We start from the raw sequence: 27,702 nt of genomic DNA on the forward strand, positions 1-27,702 counted from the left end.
AGCGGCTATACGGAAGTCAGATTCCGGCTCCTTCAAATGTCTATAAGATCAAGGCTATCCTGTAACATTCTCAGGGCTACCGTTGCCCTTGGCTTAGTGCCCTGGCTGGGTGGGGATCTGTCCAACTCGGCATTCAAAACACAATTAAAATCCCCTGCCAGAAGAATCCCTGTGTCTGGGGATAGGTGTAGCCCCCCATCATTGTCACAAAAAATTCATCGTCATCTGCATTCAGAGCATATACACTCACTATGCTCAAAGGGTGGGCATCTAGTGTGCCTTAAATCATCATATTTCTGCCTTCTTCATCATTGAAGGTGTTAATGAGCCTAAAGGGGACCCTCTCGCGTAGCCAGAGTAGGAGGTGGCGTACAACTGCCCCGTCCAACGTCGTCGTCAATATCAGATACAGTCCCCCAACAAATGTATTTCTTTCAGTAAAGCGATCAATACATCATACCGCTTAAGATAAGCATAAATTCTATTACGTTTGACATAATTATTCAACCCACGAACATTCATGTCATAATTTTGTAAACATTCCCGTCATTTATCTAAGTGGCATGGCAAACTATCTTTGGGCGAGGTTCTAGGATTTAATATGTCGGCATTGTCAGTCCCCCCTTTACCTCTTAACATCTCAACTACAAAAACATAAACACTGTTTTTCGTATAACAACTAGCAAACCGGTCAAAAATCTGCACCCCTCCCTCCCAAAGGCAGTGACTCCCCTGTCTCTCCCAGCTCAACAGTAAGCAGGAGGGGTGCGAGTTCCACCCCAGTTGAATATTCCTTTCCCCTTAAATCAAAACAGTATGTATGATGAAACTGTTATTTACACAATGTAACCAGAGTGTCCGAGCCCAAAAACAACACCAGCTCCCAATTGAGGGATCGTCACAGTGCATGTGCCAGGCCCCTGGTGGATCCTGCTATATTTACTGTAGCCTGTCTAGTGGAGACCTTATGAGAGTCTATCTTTTGGAGCAATCTCTGTGTCATCACCTCTTGTGACAACTCTTCCTGTCACCCAGTGAGCGCCCAAGTTCCATCCCACACTTTTCAACTTCAGCCTTGACTATCAGGTCTGCCATTCCCCTATCCCTCATGAGTTTCCTGAGTTGATGCAAGTGAGAAAGAGTTTCTCGTTGTTAGAAGATTAGGTTCTGCTCTCAAAGTGCCGTCTTCTGAAACCACTATTCTTCCCATAGGTCCTTCACCCATTGCAGAGTCCGACTGGAATGAGGGTGGTCTGCGGTTCTCTGTGCATCGCTGTTCTTTTCTTTGCCCACCAGTCAGGTCTCGAATTGGTAGCGTTTGTTTCATCCCCATGGAGTCCATCCATTCTGTTGCATCTCAAGAGGTCTCAAAGAACAGGACTTTAGTCACATGTTGCACTCTTAGCCTAGCCGGGAAGATCAAGCTATATCGAATATCATGGTCTCGTAGCCGACGTTTAACTCCACAGAAACTGTTACGAAGATCTTGAACCGTTTTTGAGTAGTCTGGGTAAACATGAATTTCTCTGTCTTCGTATCAGGGGGACCATGTCTTCTAATGTGCTGGAGCATTACGTCTCTGTCCCTATGATTGAACATTTGGGCCACAATTGCTCAAGGGGGAGCCCCCGGTTTGGGGCGGGAAGCCAAAGTTCTATGTGCTTGCTAAATCAAGAAAAAATGCGACAGTAGAATTGGACTTAATACTTATAGTATCCACTCCTCCAGGAATAGCTCGGCTGAGGGACCCTCTGCCTTCTCCGGGAACCCTAGGAAACGTAGATTGTTCCTCTGGGAGTGTCCCGCTGCGTCTCCGACCCGAATAGCCATTCGAGTCACTGAGGACTGAAGCATTTCTATAGTTGCTTGAAGCGTACTGACTTTATTTTGAAGGTTAGCGACCTCCCCCTCAGTTGACGTAGCTCTGTCTCCCACCTTCAAATGGTTAATATCCATGGCCACTGCTTCCATTTTTCCCTCAAGAGCTATCCTAGTGCCTCTTATAGCTTCCAGGATGTCCTGCGTGTTTTGCGATTGTGGTTTGTCTTCACAGTTTGAGGGTCCTCTGTCCTCTGGCCTGCTTCCTGGCCAAGGATGGTGTACTGCACTATTTTATTGGCTTGTGCCCCACTCTGAAGGTTGTCCTTGCCCATCTTTCTTCAATCCTTCGGAGTATGGTGAGGAGAATTGTGTCCCATGGTGGAACTAATGTTGTATGGGCTGTCTCTCATTGTTCCCCTCTATCTTCCAGAGCTTCGTTTTGCCACTCCACCAAGTGACTCATCTTTCGGATGGGTGCCACTTGCCAGGTGTTTCAGTGCTATAAATATAGAATGAAAGACAGAGAGGGGGCTCCGAAGTTTCTACTCGCTGCAGGGTGGTGGGGCGGCTTTCATGGTCGTTTAGGTATCGTCTCATGGGCACAGTATGCCTCGTAGCCTCTGAGTCACAAAGTAGGCGTGGGGGGGGGCGGTAATCAGCCCCCGGTTGTGCAGTATTAGGTTGAGCATCTCTACGGACCAGCTGTGGTCTTGGAGCACCCTTCCCCAGGTCCCCATCCTACCTCTCAGTCCATCGTTGGTGCCTTATCACATTTCACCAGGCCTTGGATCACTCGGGGGGACGCAGTCGCAGAAAACAAGGCCGGTCTCTCAGTGGTCTGGCTGCGCCTTCTTGGAGCCCCAGCGGCACCGCCCCCAGTCACCTGCCTCGAGTCTGCCGCTGGTCCGGTCAATCCGGGGACGGTCCACGGCCCCTCTGCGGCCCACTCTCAGCTCTCCTCTGATCTTCTGTGGCGTTTAGGAGGGAAGCCGGGCCTTCAAAGGCACGGCTCTGCCATCTTAGAGTCAGGTGGCTCCGTGGCATCCCAAGGTTTCCAGGAGGATTCCCTCTACTTCTCTCTAGTGCGGCATTTTTTATTTACATTCCCACGTTGCCGATACCTTCACGGCGAGGCGGGTTGTCTGAGGACCCACTAAAACAGGGAGGATTACATAGGATGGCTCAATGCAGGTGCGGAGCGCTGCAAGGATGCGACTACCAGGCCATCTTGCTGGCCACGCCCCCCTCACCACTACAATGATCGCACAACATGGGGTTACTCCCCATTTAGTCCTAAAATGTGTTTGGTGCACTTAAATAGGCACATCAATGCATAAGATGTTCACAAAATGGCAGCCGCCTGTCCTGCAGTATTGGACAGATGGAAGTGACCTAAGTCCGCTGGCATATGTCGTCATGGTGGTCGCTACCGCCATGCAACTTGTCCTTGGTTAACATTGCTGCCTATGGGGGAATGGGGGCAATGGCGATGACTGCCGGCAGTGACGGTCCTGTACGTGGTGGCCGTGACCGCCATTTTCTTCAGCCTTCTTCACTTGACTCCTGACACTGTTGCCAGCAAGACCTCTATGACCTGAGCTGCTGTGTGCAGCCTCTGGGAAACTTTATTCCACGTCCTGCAGGTGATAGGGCCCCAGCCTTCACACCAGAAGATCCAGAGAAGCTTGAGGACGGGGTCCTATTCCTATATGGACAGCTGTATGGGTAACCAGACATACAGGTGAGCCCAATCCCATGGTCATGTGTGATAGGGGTGCATGTGACGGTGAATGAGATACGTATACCAGAGAGGGAGTATAGATGCATGCAGAGGGCATGAAGTGACACCATATGGGTCATAAGGAAGGGTATGTGTGGGCACTTGGTGAGTCTGCTGTGTATAGGTCTCTCCTGTTAATATGGTGCCAGTGTACATGACTTTCTCCTTGAGTTTGTGTCATCCATGCAGGTGAACGCCCATCGGAAGAAAGGGATTTGGCATGCCATCGCCAAGGAAGTGCGTACTCTGGGGGTCCATAACAGGCAGAGCACCCATTGTCGCAAGTGGTGGCAGGACCTGAGAGTCTGGGCCCAGAAGACCGCAGGGGCCCAGCAGGGGATGTCCTCCTAATGAGGGAGGGGTGCCCATCAGACACTGGTCCCCCCCCAATGGCCCACATTTTGGTGGCCTACGTTGAGGTGGATGGGCATTTGGGGGCAGCACAGCAGCCACAAGGGGGTGAGTACTGACTGTATCCTGGGACTTGCATAGGGTTTTATGGGATTAGCTTCCTCACTGTAGCTTATGTGAAAATGTTTTCAATGCAACATGTATGTAGACTTAGGGGGAATGGGTAGCAATTACCTGGCCGGATCATTATTTGTTGATATGTCTTGATAGTTTGCTGTCAATGGCTATACATCTCCCATATCCTCTATTCTCCATGTCTGCATTGTGGAGAAGGTCAAATCAGATTGGCAGATATGTGACCATCCTGCCTTTACTATGGATGTGACTTTGTGCACCGCCCTAGCCATTAAGTATGACCTGCTTCATCTCTCTGCTTTTGGGCATTTGTGGCTCTAATGTGTCAGTCGATTCCCATCTGTATGGCACACCTGTATATGCAACTGTGTGACTCAGCTTTTATCATTGGGTCAATAGTAATCAGGTACTGGCAATAGTGTTGACTCTATGTGAGTCAGCCATTACATTTCCACGGATATGGCTTCTGTGTGACTAGACTAATGGCTTGACAGTTGCATCCCCAGATATTGGTAAACTTCTATTGATTGGATATGTAAAGGTTGCTCAAGTAGGCTCATTTGAAATGTAGCTTTGAAATGTTAAGATTTCACACATCATGCTTTTCTAAGTGCTATGCTTATGGGGGTGAAACCTTGAACACAATGTGATAGTAATAGAAGTGGTAAGTGCCTAGACAGACCTCATCATTCACAATGTGTAATGTTAATGCCATGTATGCCAATGCCCTAGCAACAACAGTGCTACATAGCTTATTGTCTGCCTACATCATGTCCCACTTGTCACTTGGGGGGCAGATCTGATGAAGTGTGAACATGTTAGCTACCCTTGGCATAGCTGAAATGGATGATTAGGACAGGAGTGGGCATTGTATGGCTAATGAAATGTTGATGTGAAATGTATGTTGTATTTCCTCTGCAGAGGCATCTATATGTAGTAGTGTGATGTGTTCTCTGTGCCAAGGCAGTGGTGTTGGGCCATGTTTGCATATTGCAATCATGTATTGACTGTCAGAGAGTTGTGTTGTCAGGAATTAAGTAGAGATGTTCTCATATCTGAAATGGTGTGATTGAGGGCGATGTCATGATGTTTTAAAGTCCTACAGGTGAAAATGTATGTGTGGTGGTTTTGTATGTGGACCATGTTGTTATTTGTGTGTTCCTGATATTAATCAGTTATAACACTGCACTCAGTGATTGGGTATCGATGTGTAATATGTGCAATATGGGCCATTGTAGATGCACTTAGATGTATGATCAGTTGTGATACATATGTATATGGTGTCTGCAGATATTCCTCTGTGACTCAGTTAGACTACCCACATGCCTGTGCCCATTACTTGTATGTATTGTACACATCAGATGTCACCTCTATGGCTGTCTCACTTGTAGTGGTGTAATCAGTTATTATTACAAAGTAAGTACCAGTGTTGTACAGAGTGTTATGTCAGCCATGGTTTGGGACAGGCAGGTGGTGTGTGGTGTGTGAGTGTAGTAATATTTACTGTCATGGATCTCTTACTAAGGACATGGACTGATGAGCTATTGTCATGGAACAGGCCTGATGTGTTTGGTTCAGTCATCTGCACTTCCAATAGGTAATAGAAGTTTGAAGAGATCTTTTGTGAAATCAGGGATACATTTGCACTTCATCCAGGGCATGATTTGCATACAGACATGGCTATGGTGGTGATCATGTGGATGACTCCAGTGGTGCAGACTTACTTGGATGTTGATGTAGGTGTGAGGGTTGGCATACAGGGGTGGGTACTGGTGACATGTTGTGATATGATGTAGGGCATTTGTATTGGCACCTGAGATCGCATAGGCAGGACACGTATTGTGATATATGTGCATGTTTACAAGTGTGTATGTGAGGTATGTGTTAACCCTCTCTCTCCCTAGCACTCTCCCTCCCTCCTTCTCTCTCTGTACTTGTGTGCATCAGAATAGCCAGGTGAAGGAGAAGGGGCACAGGTGGGTGGGGATGCTGTAGGTCTTGGGACCCGGAGTGCTGCTACCAGTGACAGCGAGGGACCCAGTGGCATGGTGGGCAAGGGGACTGCCGGGGGGACACCGGATCATCCATGTCATCTTCAGAGTCCTCCTCCAGTGAACACTTTGTGGCGGTGGCGGACTCTTCTGGGACCACCCCAGCACCATCACACCATGTTACATCTGTGGGCCTAATCCGGGTTTTCTGGCTAACTAGCAGCATCTCATCTCTAACCAAGAGCAGGGATGAATGTGGCAACCGGGAGCATGTCAAGAAAGAGTCCTCAGAGGAATCGTGGTCGATCAGATCTCATCCTTTTCTCTCAGTTGCGATAGTCTCACACAGGCAAAGACAATCAGAAGTGGAATATAGTGCAATAAGGGTTTATTAAGGTAACTGCATCTTAGATAAAATGGCATGTATTGCAATAACTAGGATGATAAAACACAATAAAAGCAAAATTGTGATAAGGAGAGTGAAACACAAACACGGTCCAACCATACTGTCACTAAGAGTGATATATAGTTCTCCTACCTAAGTTATGTTAGAGGACAGCATAATAAACCTAATCCTCTCTTCAGCTTTCCCCCTGGGAAAACATCATCCCTCATACCTGAGTAATGAAGCCTGTAGTCTAGAGAGACACCGTCCCTTGTAGGCCAGGGGTTCGGCAGTCTAAGCAAGCAGCTGTAGCGAGGCAATCAGCAATCAGCATGCAGTAGTGGACATCTGGCTGGAATCTCTCTCTAACTGGATAGTTAATTTATGCACCCTGTCTGGTGTGTAGTCTCAACTTGTAAGAAGTCATCAGTTGCTTTCCACCCCCAGGTGCTCTTGAAGATACCTGTGAACTAATGTGAACTCTGCTGCACTGTCTAGCAGTGACAGTGCCCACTTCCGGTTCTTCCATAAAGCCCTCTTCCTGAGTGGCATGTTGTATTGCAACTGCTGCCACCTTTTTCTTTTTTGAACTGGGGTTTTTGTTGGGGAAGTTTCTCTTCTTTTTTAACAGAAACTTCAAACGGGCGTTGTGAGTCCTTTCTCAGTTTCATGTTGTCTGTTCGCTGCTCTGACCGCCTATCTCTCTCAATGCGTTTTTCCGGTGAGTCTTGAAAGGAATGAGATTGGCGTGCATCAGTATATTGATATCTGTCAGGCATTTTTATATTATCTCTATTTCTAAGATTATATCTATCTTGAGGGGTCTCGGAATTTGAAGATTCTCCCCTTCTCCTGAGGTCCATCGCTGTGGGTCAGTCGACCATTGTGAATGCCATCCAGGGACAGGCAGCTCAAGTCCAGCAGAGCAATGCATTCCTGGAGGGCATTCAGTGTGCACTGGCTGGCATACAAAGATCATTTTAGGCTCTAGCCTCCACACTAATGGCAGCCAGTCACCCTTTGTCTACTGCCCCTGCTCCACCTAAATCTACCCAAACCCCTCTTCCCAAACCTGGCCAAAGCACACAGACACACGAGCATGCATCCACCTCAACAGCCAAAAGTACCACTGACGAACACAAGCACCACAAGATTCACCACAGGCATACACATAAACAACACCCAACTGCAGACAAACCAACATCCACTACCTGCACCGACTCCCCCACTACCCTTCCTTCACAGACACTACACCAGACACACCTGCAGCCACCACACCAACATTGACAGTCAGCCACACCTCCTATCTTACCCACAGTCAGCACAATAGCAGACCAGCAGACATACCCTCCAATCACCACATCCCCATCCACCACAACCACCGACACATCTACTATACCAGCAGACACTACCCCAAAAGACAGTCACCAATCCATCATGGCATCTCCCAGCACCTCCTTCTCCCAAGACACATAAATGCCCACACTCACCCACCCAACAGACACCCAGCACCCACAAGCATTAATTGCACGCACTTGCACCCAAGACATCCACACCAACACCTCCTACAACCACTCCCTCTACATCCACTCCCAAACCTTTTTGCCATGACCGCCCCATGTGTCGAAAAAGCATTTCCTCTCAGAGCTTTCCCTGTTCCCTACTCCTCTACCACCCTGTAATACCTCCAAATGGTCTGTGTCTCTCCCCAAGTCAAGCCCTTCTACCTCCAAGTGCACCCCCTGCTAGTACCCATGCCCCTCCCCCTGCCAAGAAGTTGACTCCTCCCAAGCCAAAACCAAAGCCCAAGCCCCCCTCCCAAGCCCAAACCCAAAGACTCCCCCTAAATCCAAGCCCAGACCTCCCCTGCACCCCCAATCCCTGAGGTTCCTTCCTGCCCCCTTAATGCCCTACCCTGTGGAGGTCATTTGGTAGTCAGGAGTCTAGTAGGGGCACACAGAGTTGCCATTTGTGCCTTTAGAACTGTGGACATTGGACTGCACAATGGGCTGATTATTGTGTATAGTTCTTATTTATATTCCCTACCCAAAGATTTGAATACATCTGGCCCTATCTGTTCTTGGCTTTGATAGTAACATACATGCCTTGCCTTTCTTTTCACATGGCTGTATTGTATTTGGTGCCTTTGGTTTGTTTGTGTGTGATGTGAGTGTGTGTGTGGGTTGTGATAGCTGAAGTGTCTGGCGTGCATGTATGTATGTGGCCCTGGCTTGTGTGCCGCTATGATGGCTGTGTTTTGTGTGTAGGACATATTTGTGTTTGATACATGCATGTATGTGGATGTATTGTGTATTTTTTGTGTTGAGATGTGTTATGATGTTGTTGTGTGTCCTTGTGTGGTTGTTGTGTGTGTGTGTGTGTGTTTGTGTGTGGTGATGGATATGTCAGATGCATTGTGTGTTGTGTTAGTGTTGTATGACATATGTGCCATTGTATGGCTGTGTGATTGTGTATATTGGTTGTCAGGTGTTGTTACATGTTGCATTATGTATGTGGTGTAATGTGGAGGTGTGTACTGAAATCTCTTCATGTATCGTTTGTGTCGTGACGGTTGTGGTGTCGTTGTGTGAATCGGTGGTGTTCTGTATTGTTGTGTTCGACTTTGCCAGTGCTGTCTATCTGCGGGTTGGTGTCTGCATTACACATGTGTTTTGGCCGTGGTGTGTTTAGTATGGTTGTGCGTGTGTGTAGTATGGGTGTGCATGTGTGTATGTAGGTGTGTGGTTACATGTGTGTGTCACCGTCGCCTGCCACCACAGATGTGTATGTTTTGTGTGCGTGTCCACTTTGGGTTTTCTCTACAGTGTCAGTTAGGTGTGTGTACTAACGGTTTTTTACTTCTTCGCCGTCACTGGTTTCCAAATCGTTGTGCAAGCAGGAGCAGTGGGAGGACTTCCAGTTTGGTATCCATGGCGGCTGCAGACTGGTATGTGTTCCTGAAGGTGAGTGTCTCCTTTTATAGAGTTGGTTTTCCCCAGGGTTTCGTGATGGTGCGACCGTGGCGGAAACCTTGGCAGTGTGCAGCCTCATAATGTGTGCAGTGGGAACATGGTGTCCGCCAGCTTGAAGGTGGTCTCTGCTGTCCGTGGCGGCATGACCGCACTGGTGGTACTGGCATTAGTTTGGCTGTCTTCTGTTGGGAAGACCACCATGGTCGTAAATTTGGCAGTCTTCTCCGCCGGCCCGCAGGCAGAACGACCGCTGCTGCCGATATGGCAGTCATGGAACCGCCAAACTCGTAATGAGGTCCTGTGTCTTGAAATTCACCTCAAGTACAGTTCGCATGGGAGGCCTTTCTTCTGTAGCTTAGCGTTAAGTGTCATGCTAAAAGGGCTGTTTTAGTGCTAGCCTGACAGCAGGTGCGTATCTCCCATTGGTGCAGCAGGTGCAGGTTGGAGGATGGCTCATTGAACCCTAATTATTGCTGAAATGTAACATACTACCAGCCACCAGGGTTCCATTTTCTTCCATGCATAGAGGCAAAACGCACCGGCAATGGTACTGCATAGCAGACAGCATCATCGGCATACAACTCTTATTAAATATGCCGCTGTGCATTTTGTTTTACTGTTTGCGAAAAACACACTCCAGATTTGGACAAAGTGCTGCTCAAAGTCTAGCAAAGTTCATCCCCAGTGTCCACTAGAATCTAGCCTGTATATATGTATTCCAAACTCTGCCCTTAAATGAATTGTCAACGGGAAGGTTACTATAGATGTTGTGAATTACTTAATTGGTCAGAAACAGAATGCATTTTAAAATGGCTTAGGCCTGTGAGAGGAACTCACCGTAGGCGTGGATCCAGTTGAGCCGGATGGTTTACTAGCACCCCGCACATGAATAAAGACTCAGGACACATTGTTATTACTTCAGTTTGTAGCGCTTAGCAGTGCCTTATGCCTTTTATTTACGGCCACACGTAGCGTGCCGGTGAAACTACTTTGATGACGGCGGTGGGATTATGGAATGATCACACCTACAGCTGAGTCCATAGTGATGACACTACAAACACCAGCACTGCCATTGGAGCATGACTGTCTAGGTGCTTGAGACCTGCGGACCCCCTAGGAATGTGTTACGGATCCCTGGGGGTCCGTAGACCACAGGTTGGAAATCACTGCCTTAGGGTAGCTGTAGCTGCTGCAGACATGTTGTATTGCTCATTACAACATTATCTAAAGGAATAGCCCACCTAAGGCCTTGAACGATTCTATTTCACATATTTAAAAGGCGAGAATCTATTGAGTAGCTTGCTCAGCTGATGTGCTTTACTTCCTTGTAACAAATGAAGATCTTCTTCTTCCTGTTTCATTATCTCAGTCTCCAGAACGTAAGTTCTCCCTTAGTTTACCTAAATCATGTGAATGTCAATAAAAGCCTGCTTGTAGAACACTACATATTTCTGTCTTGACTGTGCATAGCAGGGCTCACTATGTTAAATATGGGGGATGTCTGTGTCAGCCAATTCTGTGACTCAAATATACTTTTCTTTGGTTGATAAATATTTAAGACTTCAATGAGCATGAGCACATATTTTCTTTGGCATGTTGCAGTTCCCAATAATGAGGAAACAACACTTCCTCTTCAGCTATTTTGTGCCCTTGATCAACAATTGTTACAATGAACAGTTGTCAGCTCCCGTCACTGACAAAAACAGTGAAGCCAATAGTTCCTGAAATGTACAAGTAGTTTACAGACTGAGGCAAAAAGGTATTTCTCCGACCCTCTTCCCATTAAATACGGCACTTTTTATATTACTTTTGGAAGCAACTTTTCTTCCCCTTCCCGGTGGTGACCTACGGACACCTAGTAATATCTTCCGGTGGTTCCTAGACCTTCCAAAAATGATTGTTCACCAAGAGGGTGGGTTTTTATGAGCCCCACTATATTGATTTTCTCTATGTGCTATTTCCAAATACAGAAAAAAATACACATCTTTAAAAGAGCCAAGCAAAATGTAAAATATTTCTCTCCTGTAAATTGGGGTAGGCTGCATCGTTTGGCCTTGTCTAAAAAAAAGTGTGCTGTTGCACAGAAAGGTACGTTACCACCTTCCAGTGCAGGTGAAGGGGCAGAATTAAAAACAGTACTCATCAAGAATTGACAAAGTCTGTGGGTCTTGCCTTTAAAACACGAGAGCTAACCTACTGGCTTTCCCTGTTTGTATTTAAAGGATAGTGAACAAAAGTTTCAAAATGGCAGTCGGTGTGTTAGAAGGAGACATATTGGTAGACATCTTGGAATTTTTCTCTGAGAAAAACTTGTTCCAAGATGGCTATTGATACCTCATGACTTGCACCCATGAGCAACCATTTTAAATTTGGTTTTCTTAATAAAAACGCATTTCAAACTTTTTTTGAGAAGATTACATTTACTGTTCCAAAATGACAGACTGCCATTTAAATCACAAAGAAGTAAGTGTGATAGTACTAGCGCAGGTGTTTTAATAAAAATTATTAATGAATGTTTATGTATTTTTAATAATAGGTTTATGTAGAAAATAAAATAACGTAGAAAATTAATGCACGCATTTGAAAATGTGATCACGAAGAATGGCCACCAATGTTAATGAAATGTACTAATCAATGATTTAATACTTATGAAATGTTGAATATATGTTAGACTAATGCAGTAGTATGTCATATTAAGGGTTCTACTGTAAGCTTTAGCTTTACTAATTGTAGGCCTTAAATTAGCGAGAGTCTTTGCCTACTTGCCAGGCCTCATATAAAAGCTGTATTTCTTAGCGTTTAATAAAATAGCTGACCAAGTGAGTTAAACTGTAAATTTCTATTGTATTGTTTAAATATGCTCATAACGGAAGCTTTTCGTGTGAACCGACTGCTAGGAGATGATGTTCTTGCTAATGCAACATTTTATGTGTAATGTGTGTGAGACTGACTTTCCCAGGTCAAGAACAATGAAGATACTGACTAGAGTAGAAGCTGCAACAATATTGTTATCTGACAAGCCGGACGATGAGGACATCGCAAGACGAACCAATCAACAATATTAGAACGGAGTAATATTAGAATTCATATATTTGGGATATTAATTTTATTGGACAGAGTGCAAAGATATGATTAACTGACCAATAGGGATATGGGGGCTAGTTTACGTGACTTTAACTTAACACCACTGCACATTAAAAAGGGAGCTCATTCTGAGAGAAGACAGCTTACTGCCCATATTTTTCTGACCAAAAGGTCATTACTTTCTTCTGCGTCTTGACTACAGACATGCTTAACTTTAATGCTTAAAGATGTTGCCCTTTAATTCTGATGTTGAAGCCTGATGCTGTGCTGATCGACTGATGTCCTGAGGACTGTTAGAAATGAGGTCTGTGGTTGGCAGTCAGGTTACCCCCTGTCCAAGCAAGGACCCTCACTCTAGTCAGGGTAAAGGAGAATCACCCTCAGCTAACCCCTGCTCACCCCCTTGGTAGCTTGGCACAAGCAGGCAGGCTTAACTTCAGAGTTCTAGGTGTAAAGTATTTGTACCAACACACACAGTAACTTAATGAAAACACTACAAAATGACACAACTCAGTTTTAGAGAAATTGGAAAGATTTATCTAAACAAGATGAAAATGACAAAAATCCAACATACACAAGTCAAGTTATTAATTATAAAAGCAAAAGAGTCTTAAATCCTTTTGTAAACAGGTAAACACTGTTAGCATTGGAAAGTACCTGGGTAGCATCAAGATAATACGCACGGGTGAGTGTGCATCGGAAAAGGTAAGTGGTGTGTAGATTTCTCACCCACAAGCAAGATTGTGCGTCAATTCTACTTCTCCGATCGGTTCGGAGTACGCCGGTTTTCCTCTCTGCAGGAGAGCGATGCGTCGATCTGGGCAGCACTCAGGCCTGTGCAGGCGTTGCATCATTTTTCTTCACCCAGCAAGGTTTGGGTTGAAAATCCTTCCGCACGGTGTTAGCAAAACGTTACCAGCCTCTGCTAGCGATGCGGCATGTCGTTTCTCCTGCCGCGAGCATTGATCTTCCAGCCGCACTGCAAGTGGTGCATCGATTTCAACCGCTGAGCCCACGGCGCGTCGTTTCTTCAGCCGTGTCTCGTACGTTGCGTCAGAAATTTCCCCGCACAGCGCTCAGGGCGTGAATTTTCAATCATGGTCTGCTAGCTTCAGCTGTCAAGTTCCCAGGTACTGGATAGGGCACCACTTGGCAGGGCCGGAGTCTCAGCAGAGAGTCCAGGTGCTGGAGGCAAGCTCAGGACAAGCCCTTGGAGATTTCCTCACAAGCGGGAATGTACAACAAAGTCCAGTCTTTGTCCCCTTTCACCAGGCAGAAGCAGCAACTGCAGGATAGCTCCACAAAGCACAGTCACAGGCAGGGCAGCGCTTCTCCTCAGCTCTTCAGCTCCTCTCTAGGCAGAGGTTCCTCTTGATGTTCAGAAGTGATCTAAAGTCTGTGGTTTTGGGTGCCCTTCTTATACCCATTTTGGCCTTTGAAGTAGGCTTCCTTCAAAGGAAAGTCTCTCTTGTTTATGACATTCTGCCTTGCCCAGGCCAGGCCCCAGACAAACATCAGGGGGTTGGAGACTGAATTGTGTGAGGGCAGGCACAGCCCTTTCAGGTGTGAGTGACCACTCCTCCCCTCCCTCCTAGCACCGATGGCTCGTCAGGATATGCAGGCTACACCCCAGCTCCCTTTGTGTCACTGTCTAGAGAGAGGTCAAACAGCCCAACTGTCAAACTGACCCAGACAGGGAATCCACAAACAGGCAGAGTTACAGAATGGTTTAAGGAAGACAATGCTCACTTTCTAAAAGTGGCATTTTCAAACACACAATTTTAAAATCAACTTTACTAAAATATGTCTTTTTAAATTGTGAGCTCAGAGACCCCAAACTCCACATGTCTATCTGCTCCCAGAGGGAATATATGCTTTAATCATATTTAAAGGCAGCCCCCATGTTAACCTATGAGAGGGATGGGCCTTGCAACAATGAAAACCGAATTTGGCAGTATTTTACTATTACAACACATTAGTATATGTCCTACCTTAAACATACACTGCACCCGACGTATGGACTACCTAGTGCCTACCTTAGGGGTGTTTTACATGTAAGAAAAGGGAAGGTTTAGGCCTGGCAAGTGGGAACACTTGCCAGGTCGAATTGGCAGTTTAAAACTGCACACACAAACACTACAGTGGCAGGTCTGAGCCATGTTTACAGAGCTACTATTGTGGGTGACACAACCAGTGCTGCAGGCCCACTAGTACCATTTGATTTACAGGCCCTGGGTATCTCTAGTGCACTGTACTAGGGACTTACCAGTAAATCAAATATGCCACTCATGGAAATCCAAACAACAATACAATTTACACAGACAGCATATACACTTTAGCACTGGTTAGCTGTGTTAAGTGCTCAGAGTTCAAAAGCCAACAACAACAGATCAGAAAAAATAGGAGGCAGGAGACAAAAAGATTGGGGATGACCCTGCATAAGGAAAAAAAAGTCCAACAAGGATGAAGACTGATTCAGCTTTGCTGATCCACCCTGAGGATAGGTATATCTAGATTGTGATTATTGTGCATATTTGCTTTTTCCTTCTAGGTACCAACTGCGCTGTTTTGATAGAGCCATAGTTGGATGTTTTTCCAAATTTGTTTTACTAAATTGTTTTGCATGAAGCCCCAGATGCTGATGCTAATCTGATGTTAGTCAAGGATCCTCACTAATGAATTATGATAACAGGGATTGTGCTTGATGAATTTCTCTGCTAAATTTGATGTACTTCATTTCATTGACGCAGTTGACTTTGGTACTGATTTGCACTGTAACTTTAGAATGTGTCGTATTTCAAGCTTTGATTAGATTGTGTTTCTTCCGCCGCTTTGGACAGCCAGTGTTGTTTCTGTATGTGTTTAATTTGGTTTTGAGATTAATCTACATGACCTTAGCATTGTTAATATAGGGAAATAAACATTATAAACTTTTACTAAAGGAGTGGTTATTCATGACTGAAATGTCATGGTGTATGACAATTACTGACACCATTGATTGTTGATGTTATTGATTACTAATGATTATTGATTATTGTCTATTGATTATCAATTATGTACTGGATCTATGGTAAGAACATCTTAATTGAGAATCAAAAGGTTCATCGACCTATCTGCGTCCCCTTGTAAGTTTACTTATTAAGGTCAGACGCTCTAACAGAGATGGTAGCAGACTGATGGTTAGTTTCCTTGAGAGCTTACCATAGATATCCGGTATAGAATAATAGACGAACAGAGACATGGTAAAAGATGAATCGTTTGTTTCTTTAAGAGCCTGCCGTATATGACCGTACGGAGTGACAGTTGTTAAGAGAGATAATAGCAGGACTGAAGGTCCCAGAGGTGGTAGAAGGTATCATTGTTATTGAGATTTAGATTTTGTTTTTCAGTGATGATAATTGGAGAGAAAATGATGTTCCCTTAAGTCCAGAAATGCCTTTCCCAGATCCTGGATCCTGCTAATGGTTGTTTGAGGATGTTCCCGGGATTCTAGTGACAGAGAGAGTGAAATAGATTGCGCTTGCACAGCTTATGCAAATCGCAGGTGTATTGTGAGGTTTGCGAGGATTTTAGGGAGTCTGCGTACTCCAAATGAAGTTATAGTAGGAGTGTGCGTACTCCGCAGTGTGAGAGTAGAGAAGTCGTCGAATTTCATATGAGTGTGGCGCTTCGTGCTCAAAAATTGTCCTCGTGGTTGCTGATGTACAGATCCTGCGTGGTCTAAGACTCCGGAGTACATTGAAAAGTGTATGAGACACTTGGTTTTATGTTGTAATTTGTCTGGTTTGGTAGGTTGATTGGGTGTTGTCGACAAGTCAGTGTGTGAATTAAAGTGAGTGAAAGAAAATTTAGACTGAGGTTTGGTGAGTTCTGTGTGCACCAGGACAGACCAACTAATCAGTTGACAGTAAAATTTGCGGGTCGAATTTTGCTTGCGAATCTGGGAGACCGAGAAAGAAGGAGTAGCTATAAGTGCGGGAAGAGCCATCAGTGAAAAATCCATAAGGTTTCTGAAGCGATTGTGTTACCTTTCCTGTAGTAAACCAGCAGATTTGTTTTTGTTTTTTGGTTTTCATTAGTGCTTGCAATATTTGCCTTAGTTTTGTGTGAACTGGAGTGAAGGAGGACGAGCTGCAAGACTTTGTCAGCCACAGTACATGTGAGTGTGACGTAAGTGGAGCTCGCTGGGATAGGTCGGTAAGTGAGAAGGGTCACGCACAGATTGGCAGCCGTCCATGAGAGGCAATTGGTTGAGAACGTAGGTGAAAGGAATCTTGGGATTAAAAGTCACTTCCTGATTTGATTTTGAATAATAAAAAGATAGAAAAGATTAAATTTTTCAAAGCATTAAAAAATGTCCTAAGGGGAGATACGTACATTACAGCAAGTGTAGGCGAGGCTACACCACCAGAAAATACAACAGCTTATATTGTAATGGAAGAGAAGCGTGTTGCGCCATGTCTTTGGCTAAAGCGATGGAACAAATTGACAGAGAAGGGTGGGAACTTAGCGTTTCCTACAAATAGGACGTTAAATTTTAGGGTTTTGGAGCATTTACGGATAGTGCTGTATGAATCGAAGCCCCTTCCGAGTCCAGCAGTGTTTGAGGCATTAGCGATTTGGGAGCTAGTAGCCAGACACCAACAGCAACTGAAATTTGAGAGGAGGATGAGAAAGACAGCAAAGACTCTAGCGGAGGTTAGATGGGATTGTGTTCAGAAAGCATGGAGAATGGAGACTTCGCAAGGAATTAAGGGGGTCATTACGACCGCCAGGGGTAATGTAGCGTCCGTACCGCCAACAGGCTGGCGGTACGGAGGCCCTTATTACGACCGCGGCGGTAGCGCCGCGGTCGCACCGCCGGGGCCGGCGGTTTCCCGCCGTTTTAGCCCCGGCGGTGATAATCCACCAGGGCAGCGCTGCAAGCAGCGCTGCCCTGGGGATTATGACACTCCTACCGCCAGCCTGTTACTAGCGGTTTGCACCGCCAGGAAGAGGCTGGCGCTAAGGGGTGTCCTGGGGCCCCTGCACTGCCCATGCCACTGGCATGGGCAGTGCAGGGGCCCCCTAACAGGGCCCCGGCCAGCTTTTCACTGTCTGCATAGCAGACAGTGAAAAGCGCGACGGGTGCAACTGCACCTGTCGCACGGCCGCAACACCGCCGGCTCCATTAGGAGCCGGCCCCTATGTTGCGGCCTCATCCCTGCTGGGCCGGCGGGCGCAAACTTGGTTTGCGCCCGCCGGCCCAGCGGGGATGTCGTAATGGGGGCCGCGGGAGTGCGGCTGCATTGGCGGCCGCACGGCGGTTAACGCTTGGCGGGCGGCGGTAGCCGCCTGCCAAGGTCGTAATGACCCCCTAAGTTGTTTCCGGCAATAACGCAGGAGAATGAGAATGAAGGAAAGAAAGCTAATAGGAAAACTAGTAAAAGTCCGTCCGAGGGTAAGGAGGTTAGGAAGTCTTCAACCGTAGAGGAGGAATCGGACAATGATGAGTTTATTACACAGTTATTGAGAGATCGACCACCACCATATGCAGTACATGAGAGTGGTCCAAGTACCAGTGTTGATCCGACAGCCCTGACCAGGTTAATGGGACAGTGAGTCCAGTGCACATTAATGCTAACCTGACACAGAATGCGGTGAAAAGTGGTCCTAATGTGCCTACTTCTCCTATAGTGCAAAGCCAGATGCAACCACCACAGGTTCAGAGAACTTATCCTAATATGCCCATTATGGAAACTACTTCAAACTTAGTGGTGCAGACGGAGCAGGTCTTCCCGAGACTGATACTGGTTCAGACATAGCCAACTCTAATTCTGTTTCCCCAAGAACAGCCGCAGATAATGCCAAGATTTACTCCAGTGACAGGGACACCGTCAGATATGACTCTGATGATGAATCAGAATATGGGAGTTACTCTCCCACAGAGCGTAGGGGCCAGAGGAGCCCCAGATGCTATATCGCTATTTATTACTGTTGGTCCTGTGGTACCATTATTTGCACAGAAGAAACCAACTGTAGGTGAACGGGGAGCCATGTCCCAGAACCTAATGAGGGGAGGACATAATGAACATGCTCAGGTAATCTTTCTTGTGGGCCAGACTTTTGACTGATCAAGATCATTGTTAGACCGTAGTCCATTTGTTGCACTTCCAGATACGGTAACAGGGCCAACTGTTAGTCAGAGTTTCAAATTATTGACACTGCAGACTCCAAATGCAATTGCACAGCAGGTGCCTCCGATTTCAAGCATGTAACATTTTGTTACAAGGCTGAAAGCTCAGCAAATAACTGGTTAGACACGCTGAATACCCCACAGAGTGCCCCTAAAGGAAAGGAGCATTTGAATTATGCTAGGCTAAGCATGGAAGCGGGTGAACTCATTGAAGGAACTATGGGAGTGAAAAGGGTTGGAATCCTACACGGAGGCAGAATTTAAATATTTGTGCCCAAAGATTACAAGAGAAGTGAGCAATGTACATCAGGGACTAGCCAACCTGGCAGGGAAATATGACATAGAAATAGAGAAAACGAAGCATTTGAAGAGCAGTTACAGATTAAGGGCCATATGTATGAAAAAATGGCCTTGCGAGTCGCAATTGGCCATGTAACAAAATTGCGATTCGGAAATAGCGATTTGATAAAAAATCGCAAATTGCAAGAAGGTTCGAGAAAGCACACCTGGAGGAGCCTGATGACATCACAAGCAGGAAGTGAGCCATCCCAGGCAGTTTCAGGTGCCACACCCAAACCAGCAACCTGAGAGGGAGCAGCCCAGCAACACAGAGTAGCACTCTGAAGGAGGCAGCACACTTGAGCAAGGATGGACACCTCAGCCCAAGCACAGGAGAAGGGAGAAAAAAAGCGCAAGCTAAAATTCAGCGAGCAAGAGCTTGAGGTGCTGACAGAGGAGGTGGTCAGGAGCCATGACCGCCTTTTTTGGCAAAAGCTCACTCCATGTGCCTGAGAGTGAGAAAAAGAGACTATGGGCAGATATCCAATCAAAAATCTGCGCAATTGGAGTGGCACAGCGCTCCATAGAAGACATTAAGAAGAGGTGGTATGACCTGCCGTCCCGTGCGAAGGAGAGGGTGGCAAGGAGACTGCAGGAGGCCAGGGGCACAGGAGGCGGTCCACCCACAGAGGCACCATCCACCCCATTAGAGGACCTAGTCGAGTCCACACTCCTCCCTGAAGCTGTGACAGGGATCACAGAGATAGACACCTCCAGCACACCAAGTACCAGCCAAGGTAAGTGCAATATTGATTTGTAACCCCATATGTGTACGCACAAAATCCCCTTAGGAATTAGCAAGTAATGTTAAACATTGTGAGAAGTAGTCCAGTCCACATCTTAGAAGCAGCACAACAATGCATTATGGGAGTGGCAGTCCACAACCCAGAGCTAAAAGTAGCACATACAATGTATTTAAGTAGAGCGACACCCAGAGGAACACAACATACACAACACAGTGTAGAGAAGTACCTGTACCTTTATTACCATTGTGTGACTGACATGCTGCATAATGTCGTTGCAGGTGGGCCAGGCCCAGCAGCCACAGCATCAGCACGCGTAGGAGAGACTGACACCCATCCGGCCTCTGATTCCAACACCAGTGGGTCTATCACCATTGTGCCTGTCCGACGCAGGCCCAGGGCACTGCCACTGCCAGAGCTCAGCCAAGACTCAGATGAGGAGCAGGAAGGGCCAATTTCCCCATCACCAACCGGCAGGCGCAGCCAGATGCAGGAGGTCAGGTGTCAGCAGACCACAGCAACCCGCAGGATGGCGACAAATTCCGGGGCACAGCAGCATGAGGCAGGTGAGGGACCCTCCGTATTTGGTGGGCTGGATGCTGCTATGTTGCAGCAGCAGCGCCTACAAAACAAGAAGATCCTGGGATTACAAAAGAATTTGCACCAACATAACAGCAACATGGTGGGCCTGCATCGCCAGCTTGAGTTCCTCAATTCTAACATAGCACTGCTGCATGAGGGACAGGTGCAGGCATCAAGGACACCAGAGACCTCACAAGTGCTGTCCGTGAACTATGGCAGGAGCTGCGCCATGAGAGGGTGAGCCACCGCAGACAGGAGCGCAGATTTATGAGCATGTTTGGCGGCTTCTGTCGTTCTTCAAACAGGGTGGCAAATGCAACGTCACTGATTGCCCGTCGTGCAGTGGCTGCACAAGTGGAGGCAGCACACAGCAGCAGCATGTTGCGAACGGACTGGTACAGATCACCAATGTGATCAACAACATAATGGGACAGAGGTCAGCCACACCGAGTGAGCTTGCACTGGGGGACACTGAGGACAGTTCCAGCCTCAGCAGTGTAGCTGTACCAGCATTGGACACCAGACGGCGCAGTGCCAGGCACAGCACTGCCACTGAGGCGGACAATAAAGGTGCCAGTGAGGTAACTGGGCACCTGAGTGGTGTGCGTGGCCGCAAAAAATGACTGTAGCTGCCAGTGGACTTATGTTTTCACTATGACGTAATAGTGCATTACTCAGGTCCTTCTTTGTTTCTAGTTTATCACTGAACCTTTTTTTGCAATTCCTCAAACGCACATTACCTGTGCTGCATTGTATCTCCATTCAGCAGGTGTTGCAGGATTGAGGTAGGGCGTCATCATGTAGGTGCGCACTGCGTAGGCACTGTCTCCTGGAAGGGACAGAGGGTATAATAAGAAGTGGGCCATCTGACATCAGCATGCCATCATTGCGCCATTGTATAGAGGGACAATACCTAGTAGATATCCTTCACCAAACTCCCCAGCTAGCAGTCTTGTGTGTATGCCGCTATGGCGAAAGATGTACGAATCATGTGTGCTCCCTGGGTACCTGGCCACAAGATCAGTTATGATGTAGGAGGCATTGCATATCACCTGTATATTCATTGAATGTTGGTATTTCCGGTTGCGTTACACATACTCTGTGGCGGATGGTGGACAGTTTGCCACATGTGTTCCATCTATGGCACCTAGGACGTGGGGGAACTGTGCTATCTGGTAAAATTAAATTTTTGTCTGCTGTATTTCCTGTGGGGTGTGGGGGAATCTGATGTACTGGTGTAGTTTGCTCAGCATGGCGTTGATAAATGCATTGAAAAATCTGGAGAGGGTACTCTGTGAGACCCCTCCAGCTGCTGCTATGACCCGTTGATAGCTCCCTGAGGCGAGTAGGTGGAGGGAGCATAATACCTGCACCTGGGTGGGTATGCTGTGAGTCCTTAGTGTTCTACGCTGCAGTATGGGTTGTAGCTCAGCTATCAGATCAAGTATTGTGGCTGAGTTCAACCTATACCTCTCATATATTTCCTCCTCTGGCAGGTTAAAAAGTGTAATGCGCACTCTGAAAATGCGCTCCTGTCTCCTCCTCCCTCTCCTCAAACCTGCCAAGATCCTCATCCTCCTTGCCATGACGTAGAGTGCAGCCATTGTGGAAAAGAGTTTGAGGCATTCTGGGCCTCTTTATATAGGTTGCACCTGGTTACCACCCGGTTTCACTTAGTGGTATTTTGCATGTGCAAAATGCCATTCTGCAAAAAATCGCAATTTGCGATTTTTTGATGCATCGAATTGCGACTTGGATTTTGCACCTCGCAATTTGCGCCTCGCAATTTCCTACCAGAAATACCAAATCACTAAATGCGACTCGCAAAACCAGGTCGCAATGCAAAAAATCGCAATTTTTGCGATTTCTTATTTTTGGTCTGCGAATGCCTTTTATGCATCGCAGACCACAGTTTTGCACTCACAAACGGCCGAATTTTGCGATTCGCACCGTTTGCGAGTGCAAAAAAGTTTCATACATCTGGCCCTAAATTTTGAGGCTAAAGATTTTTAACACATGAGATCTGCCGGAATGAAGGCACACCTTAAGGAATTGCTTCAAAGTGCTCAGACCTGGGGAGCATTAGACAAATGGGAAGGCAGATGGGTAAAGAAAAGAGACAAGAGAAAAAGGGATTCTTTGGAGATGAATGAAAATGTGCAGCAGGATGAAGATCCGGTAAAGATTTTACCAATGAGAGAAATTCCTGGCCGACATTTTGTTCATGTCCCTTGGAGCAGAAGTGACATTTTGTCATTTACAAATGATTATCCAAAATTGAGAGAAAAGCCAGTAGAGTGGAATCAGCAGACAGACAGGGTTGTGAATCTTGCGAAGTGTTTGTGGGAGGACTTGAACACATTACTAGAGATAGTGGTTCCAGCTGATCTGTTGATCGAGTGCAAGAGGAATGTAGACTGGCCAACAAGTAAACCAGCGAGAGACAAGAATACAGGTGCACCATCTCCTGAAGTGATGAAATATTACTATAAGATGACTGAGTTTCTGAAATCAAGAATTTCGCCTAAGAATATTGATTGGCAGAGGATTGACAGGACAGCTCAGGAAGCAAATGAGTCGATACATGCGTATTATGAGAGATTGTTGCAGGCATTTAAGCATTACAGTGGTACAGAGACAATTGAGGCGAAAGACACGCTTCACTTTGTGTTCAGATTTGTGGAAGGATTGAGACCTGAAATTAGTCAGATAATTTAGAGTCCTATGATTTGCCAGCAAGAAAAGACGATTGATGAGGTGTTGCAGTATGCAAAGTACTGAAGTGATGAGATTGAGTTGAAGCAGAAAAAGTTGAAAGAGAAGGCGATGGTGATGCAGATTAAAGCAGCTCAAACAGAAGTACAAGGGAATTTTTCACAGCAGTTGCCAAAGCAGCAGCAGGGGAACATGATGTTTCAGTCCCTGATGAGAGGTAGAGGTTGTGAAGGCAATATGATCGTGGTCCAGACTTGAATACTGTAGTGGTTCAGAATGATGTGCAGGGAATGAAGAAGCTATTGCCATGCCACATTTACGGAGCCGTTGGACATTGGAAACAGGGGTGTCCAATGATGGTGCAGGAAGGTGTTGTTCAGCAGAGTAATGACATCAATTCATTCCAGAATGTGAGAGGACAGAGAGTGAGAGTTCATAATCCAAATTGTCAGAATAATGTGAATCAAGTGCAGAATTTTCAGCCCATGCAGCAGGTGCAAATGCCCCGTGCACAAATGTCACAATTGCAGCCGATGCAACAGCAAGTTCCCATGGTACCTAGACAGCAAATTCAAATACCTCAAGCCCGATGAAGCAGCAACAGATGATCCTTTCTCAGCAGGTCACAGGACAGAGGCAGAACAGGAATAGTAATACAGTGCACCAATTCCCGTTACACAGTGAGAATGAAATAAATGATGAATGGACGAGTGACAGTTCAGATGAGGAGCCATGTGTGCTTGTGACTTCCTTAGACGTAGATCAAAGAGGACCCCAGGTGAAGGGAAAAGTTATGGGACCCAAGGTTTCATTCTTGGTTGACACTGAAGCTACATGCTCTACAGTGAGAAGTGCAGAAGTTCCAAATTTCCCCCTTTGAGGTAGAACAGTGCAAGTTGTAGGGGTAGCAAACAAGTATTTGACAAACCCGATTACAGATCCGGTTCAAGTGGAGATTGGCAATTTTCAGGGATTGCATAAATTTGTAGTCTGCGATTCGAGTCAGGTATCCCTACTGGGAAGAGACTTGTTGTGTAAAACAAAGTGTTTGATTACTTGTTCAAATGATGGAATTGAGATTCAGATGAATAGTGATGATGAAGAGGAACAAGCCCCAGAAATAGAATGTGAAACTATAAACGAGGAGTACCCTTTGATTGAGTTTTTCCTGATGTTCACAGTGAAAGAGCTCCATCTTGATTTGCAGAGAACTGTAAAGGAAAAGGTGTGGGATCTGACAGGAAAAGAAGTAGGTTTGATGAAGGGGGTGAAGCCAGTCAAAGTTACTGTAAAGCCGAATGCAGTTTTCCCCCAGCCTCCGCAGTACCATATACCACAAGATGTCCTGATTAAAGTAGCTCAGATAATTGCAGATTTTGTGAAGCAAGGGGTTTTGAAAGAAGTATTGAGCAGTCCATGCAACTCACCTATAATGGGTTTGAAGAAGCCCTGTGGGAAGGTTCGGATTGTTCAGGATTTGGGAGAAAAAAATTTAGATTGTGATCAAATGTTGTCCCGTGGTGCCAAATCCAGCTATGATAATGTTCCAGATTCCATGTGATGCTGAGTGGTTCACTGTTATCGATTTGTCACAAGAATTCTTTTCTGTGCCTTTTTTTTGAGGATAGTCAATTTCTCTTTTGTTTCAAATTTCTGGATCGAGTTTATTGCTGGTGCCGAATTCCTCAAGGGTTTTCAGAATCACCTTCCATATTCAATCAGATCTTGAAAAAGAATTTGGAGTCGTTGGAATTGCCTTTCCAATCGACCTTCGTGCAGTATATTGATGACCTACTGATTGCATCCAAACAAAGGACGAGTGCAAGTATGATTTGCTTGCCCTTTTGAACAATTTGGGAAAAGAATGGTCACAAAGTGTCTTTGCTGAAATGACAGTACTGTCAGAAAGTAGTGAAGTATTTGGGTCACCAGATTGAAAAGGAATCAAGAAAGATATCCAGAGAAAGGATTACAAACATATTGCAAATAAATCCCCCAACTACGCAGAGCGATGTCAAGATGTTTTTGGGGATGGTGGGCTATTGTGGCCAATGGTTTCAGAATTTTTCAGTCATTTCAAGACCATTGCAGAAGCTGACTCATAAAGAAGTCACTGATCCCAAAGTGTTAGACCAGGATGAAATGAAAGCTTTCACTGAATTGAGAGAGTTGTGCAGGGCTCCAGCGTTGGGTATGCCTGATTACATGAAACCTTTCACGTTGTTTTGTCATGGAGCATGATGCATGTCCTTTATCTGTTTTGTCACAGGTCCATGGAGGTGTAAACCGCCCATAGCATAATTTTCAGCTACTTTGGACCCAGTAGCAGGAGACTTACCAGGCTGTTTGCGTGCAGTAGCAGCAGTTGCTCAAACCCTTACACAGGGTGCAGGCATTGTGATAGGACATCCCCTGACTGTAATGGTCCCTCACTCTATTGAGATTCTACTGACAAGGACAAAAACCCAATACTTGACTGGTGAAAGGCTGACTAGATATGAAACAAGTATTCTAGGGTCACCAAATGTATCATTGAAAAGATGTACAGTGCTGAACCCAGCAACCTTACTTCCGAGTGAAAATGCTGAGATTGAAAAAGACGAAGATATCGAGCATGATTGTCTTGAAGCAACTGACTTGTGCACAAAACCGAGACTTGACATTAGAGATACCCGTTTGGAAGAAAATGACCAAATTATTTTTTTGATTGTTCCTTGTCTGATATACAGGGACGCTGAGAGCAGGATATGCTGTGTTCACAATTTCAGGTACCATGGAAGATTCTTGGCTTCGAGGAATGTATTATGCTCAAGTAGCGGAACTGGTAGCCTTTACAAGAGCGTGCCATGTTTCTGATCAGCTGAAAGTTACAATCTATACGGATAGCCAGTACAGATTTGGAATAGTCCATGATTTTGGCCTGTTGTGGTCACAGAGAGGTTTCCTGATCTCTTCTAGTTCACCAGTGAGAAATGGTGAGAGGATAAAAAAAATGTTAAATGCCATTCAAATGGCTGAAAGGATTGCCATGGTGAAATGCAGTGCACATCTGAAGTCGTAGGACTATGTGTCATTGGGAAATGGATATGCAGATCAAGTCACAAGGTTTTGCACATTGAACTGTATATCATTCAAAGACAAGTGGGAACTATTACCTGAAAAAGACAAAACTTGTACAAGCGATGCATTCCAAATAATTGACACTTTGGAAGAATTAAAAGCTTTGGAGAACAATGTTGACAAGGAGGAGAAACGTTCATGGAGCCAAATGAAATGTGTGCAAAGACAAGATGAAATGTGGGTTTCTGAGGAGGGTCAGTTGGTTTTACCAAATAGCCTGTTGTCTCAAATGGTGAGGTACTATCATGGTCAAGCACAAATCTTGAGAGATGCAATGATTCGTTTGTTCAAACATGATTGGTTCAACCCAAAGCGTAGAGAAGTTGCTGAAGCAGTTTGCCATCAATGTGCATGTGCCAACAACTAAATGCAGGGAAAGGGACAGTGGTTAATTTGAGCCACACTGGAAGAGAAGGAGGTCTATTCAGCAGAATGCAAATGGATTTTATTGAGATGCCAATGTGTGATGGTTTGAGATATGTGTTGGTGATTGTCTGCATTGTTAGTCATTGGATTGAAGCTTACCCTACACGAAGGAATGATAGCCTCACAGTATCGAAACTACTGCTTGGGGAACTGATACTGCGTTTTGGGTTTCCGATCTCTTTAGAATCGGGTATAGGAAGTCACTTTAACAATGAAGCAATTAAATTACTGTGTGCAGCATTGAATATTGAGCAGAAGTTGCATTGTAGTTACCGCCCTGAAGCATCAGGAATAGTGGAACAGACGAATGGTACATTAAAGTGAAGAGCTGCAAAGATGTGTGCGTCAACAAATTTGAAATGGCCTGATGCATTGCCTTTAGTGTTGCTGTCAATGAGAAACACACCTGACAGGAAGACAGGATTGTCGCCACATGAGATCCTCATGGGCAGAGCAATGAGGTTACCAGCGGTGCCAGCAAATGCACTTGTCAACATTACATACGATATGGTGTTGGATTACTGCAAAGGTCTGGCTGATGTAGTTTGCTCTTTTTCTCAGCAGGTGGAAGCCACCACACTGCCACTGATCCATGACCCAGGGCACAACCTGAGAGCTGGGGACTGGGTTGTCATCCAAAAGCACGTGAGAAAAACGTGTTTGGGCCTTGTTGGGAAGGACCATACCAGGTAGTTTTGACAACTACCACAGCTGTGAAGTGTGCTGGAATTCAGAACTGGATTCATGGAAGTCATACAAAGAAAGTGGCATGTCCACTGGAGCATGAAGAAGCATTGTTGAGAGTACCAATAACAGTGAGACAAGTCTCAGGGTTGGAAGTAGAACAAAGGGGAACTCAGACCGGACCTGAGCTCATTGAGTATGGTTCAGTCACTCCTGTGAGAGACGAGGGAGGAGACCTCTAGGGGGGTGACGGAAAACCTATCTCAACTGAGGCAGCAGGAGAGCCTAGTCAGAGGAGGGCTTTCCCAGAAGCAGACCAATCTTGAGAGACAAACAGAGCAATTGCCAGACCCAGAAGGAGTTGAGGTGGATCAAAGGCATTGTGATCTGACTCCTCCT

Source organism: Pleurodeles waltl, chromosome 4_2 (genome assembly GCF_031143425.1).
Source record: "Pleurodeles waltl isolate 20211129_DDA chromosome 4_2, aPleWal1.hap1.20221129, whole genome shotgun sequence".
NCBI lineage: Eukaryota > Metazoa > Chordata > Amphibia > Caudata > Salamandridae > Pleurodeles > Pleurodeles waltl.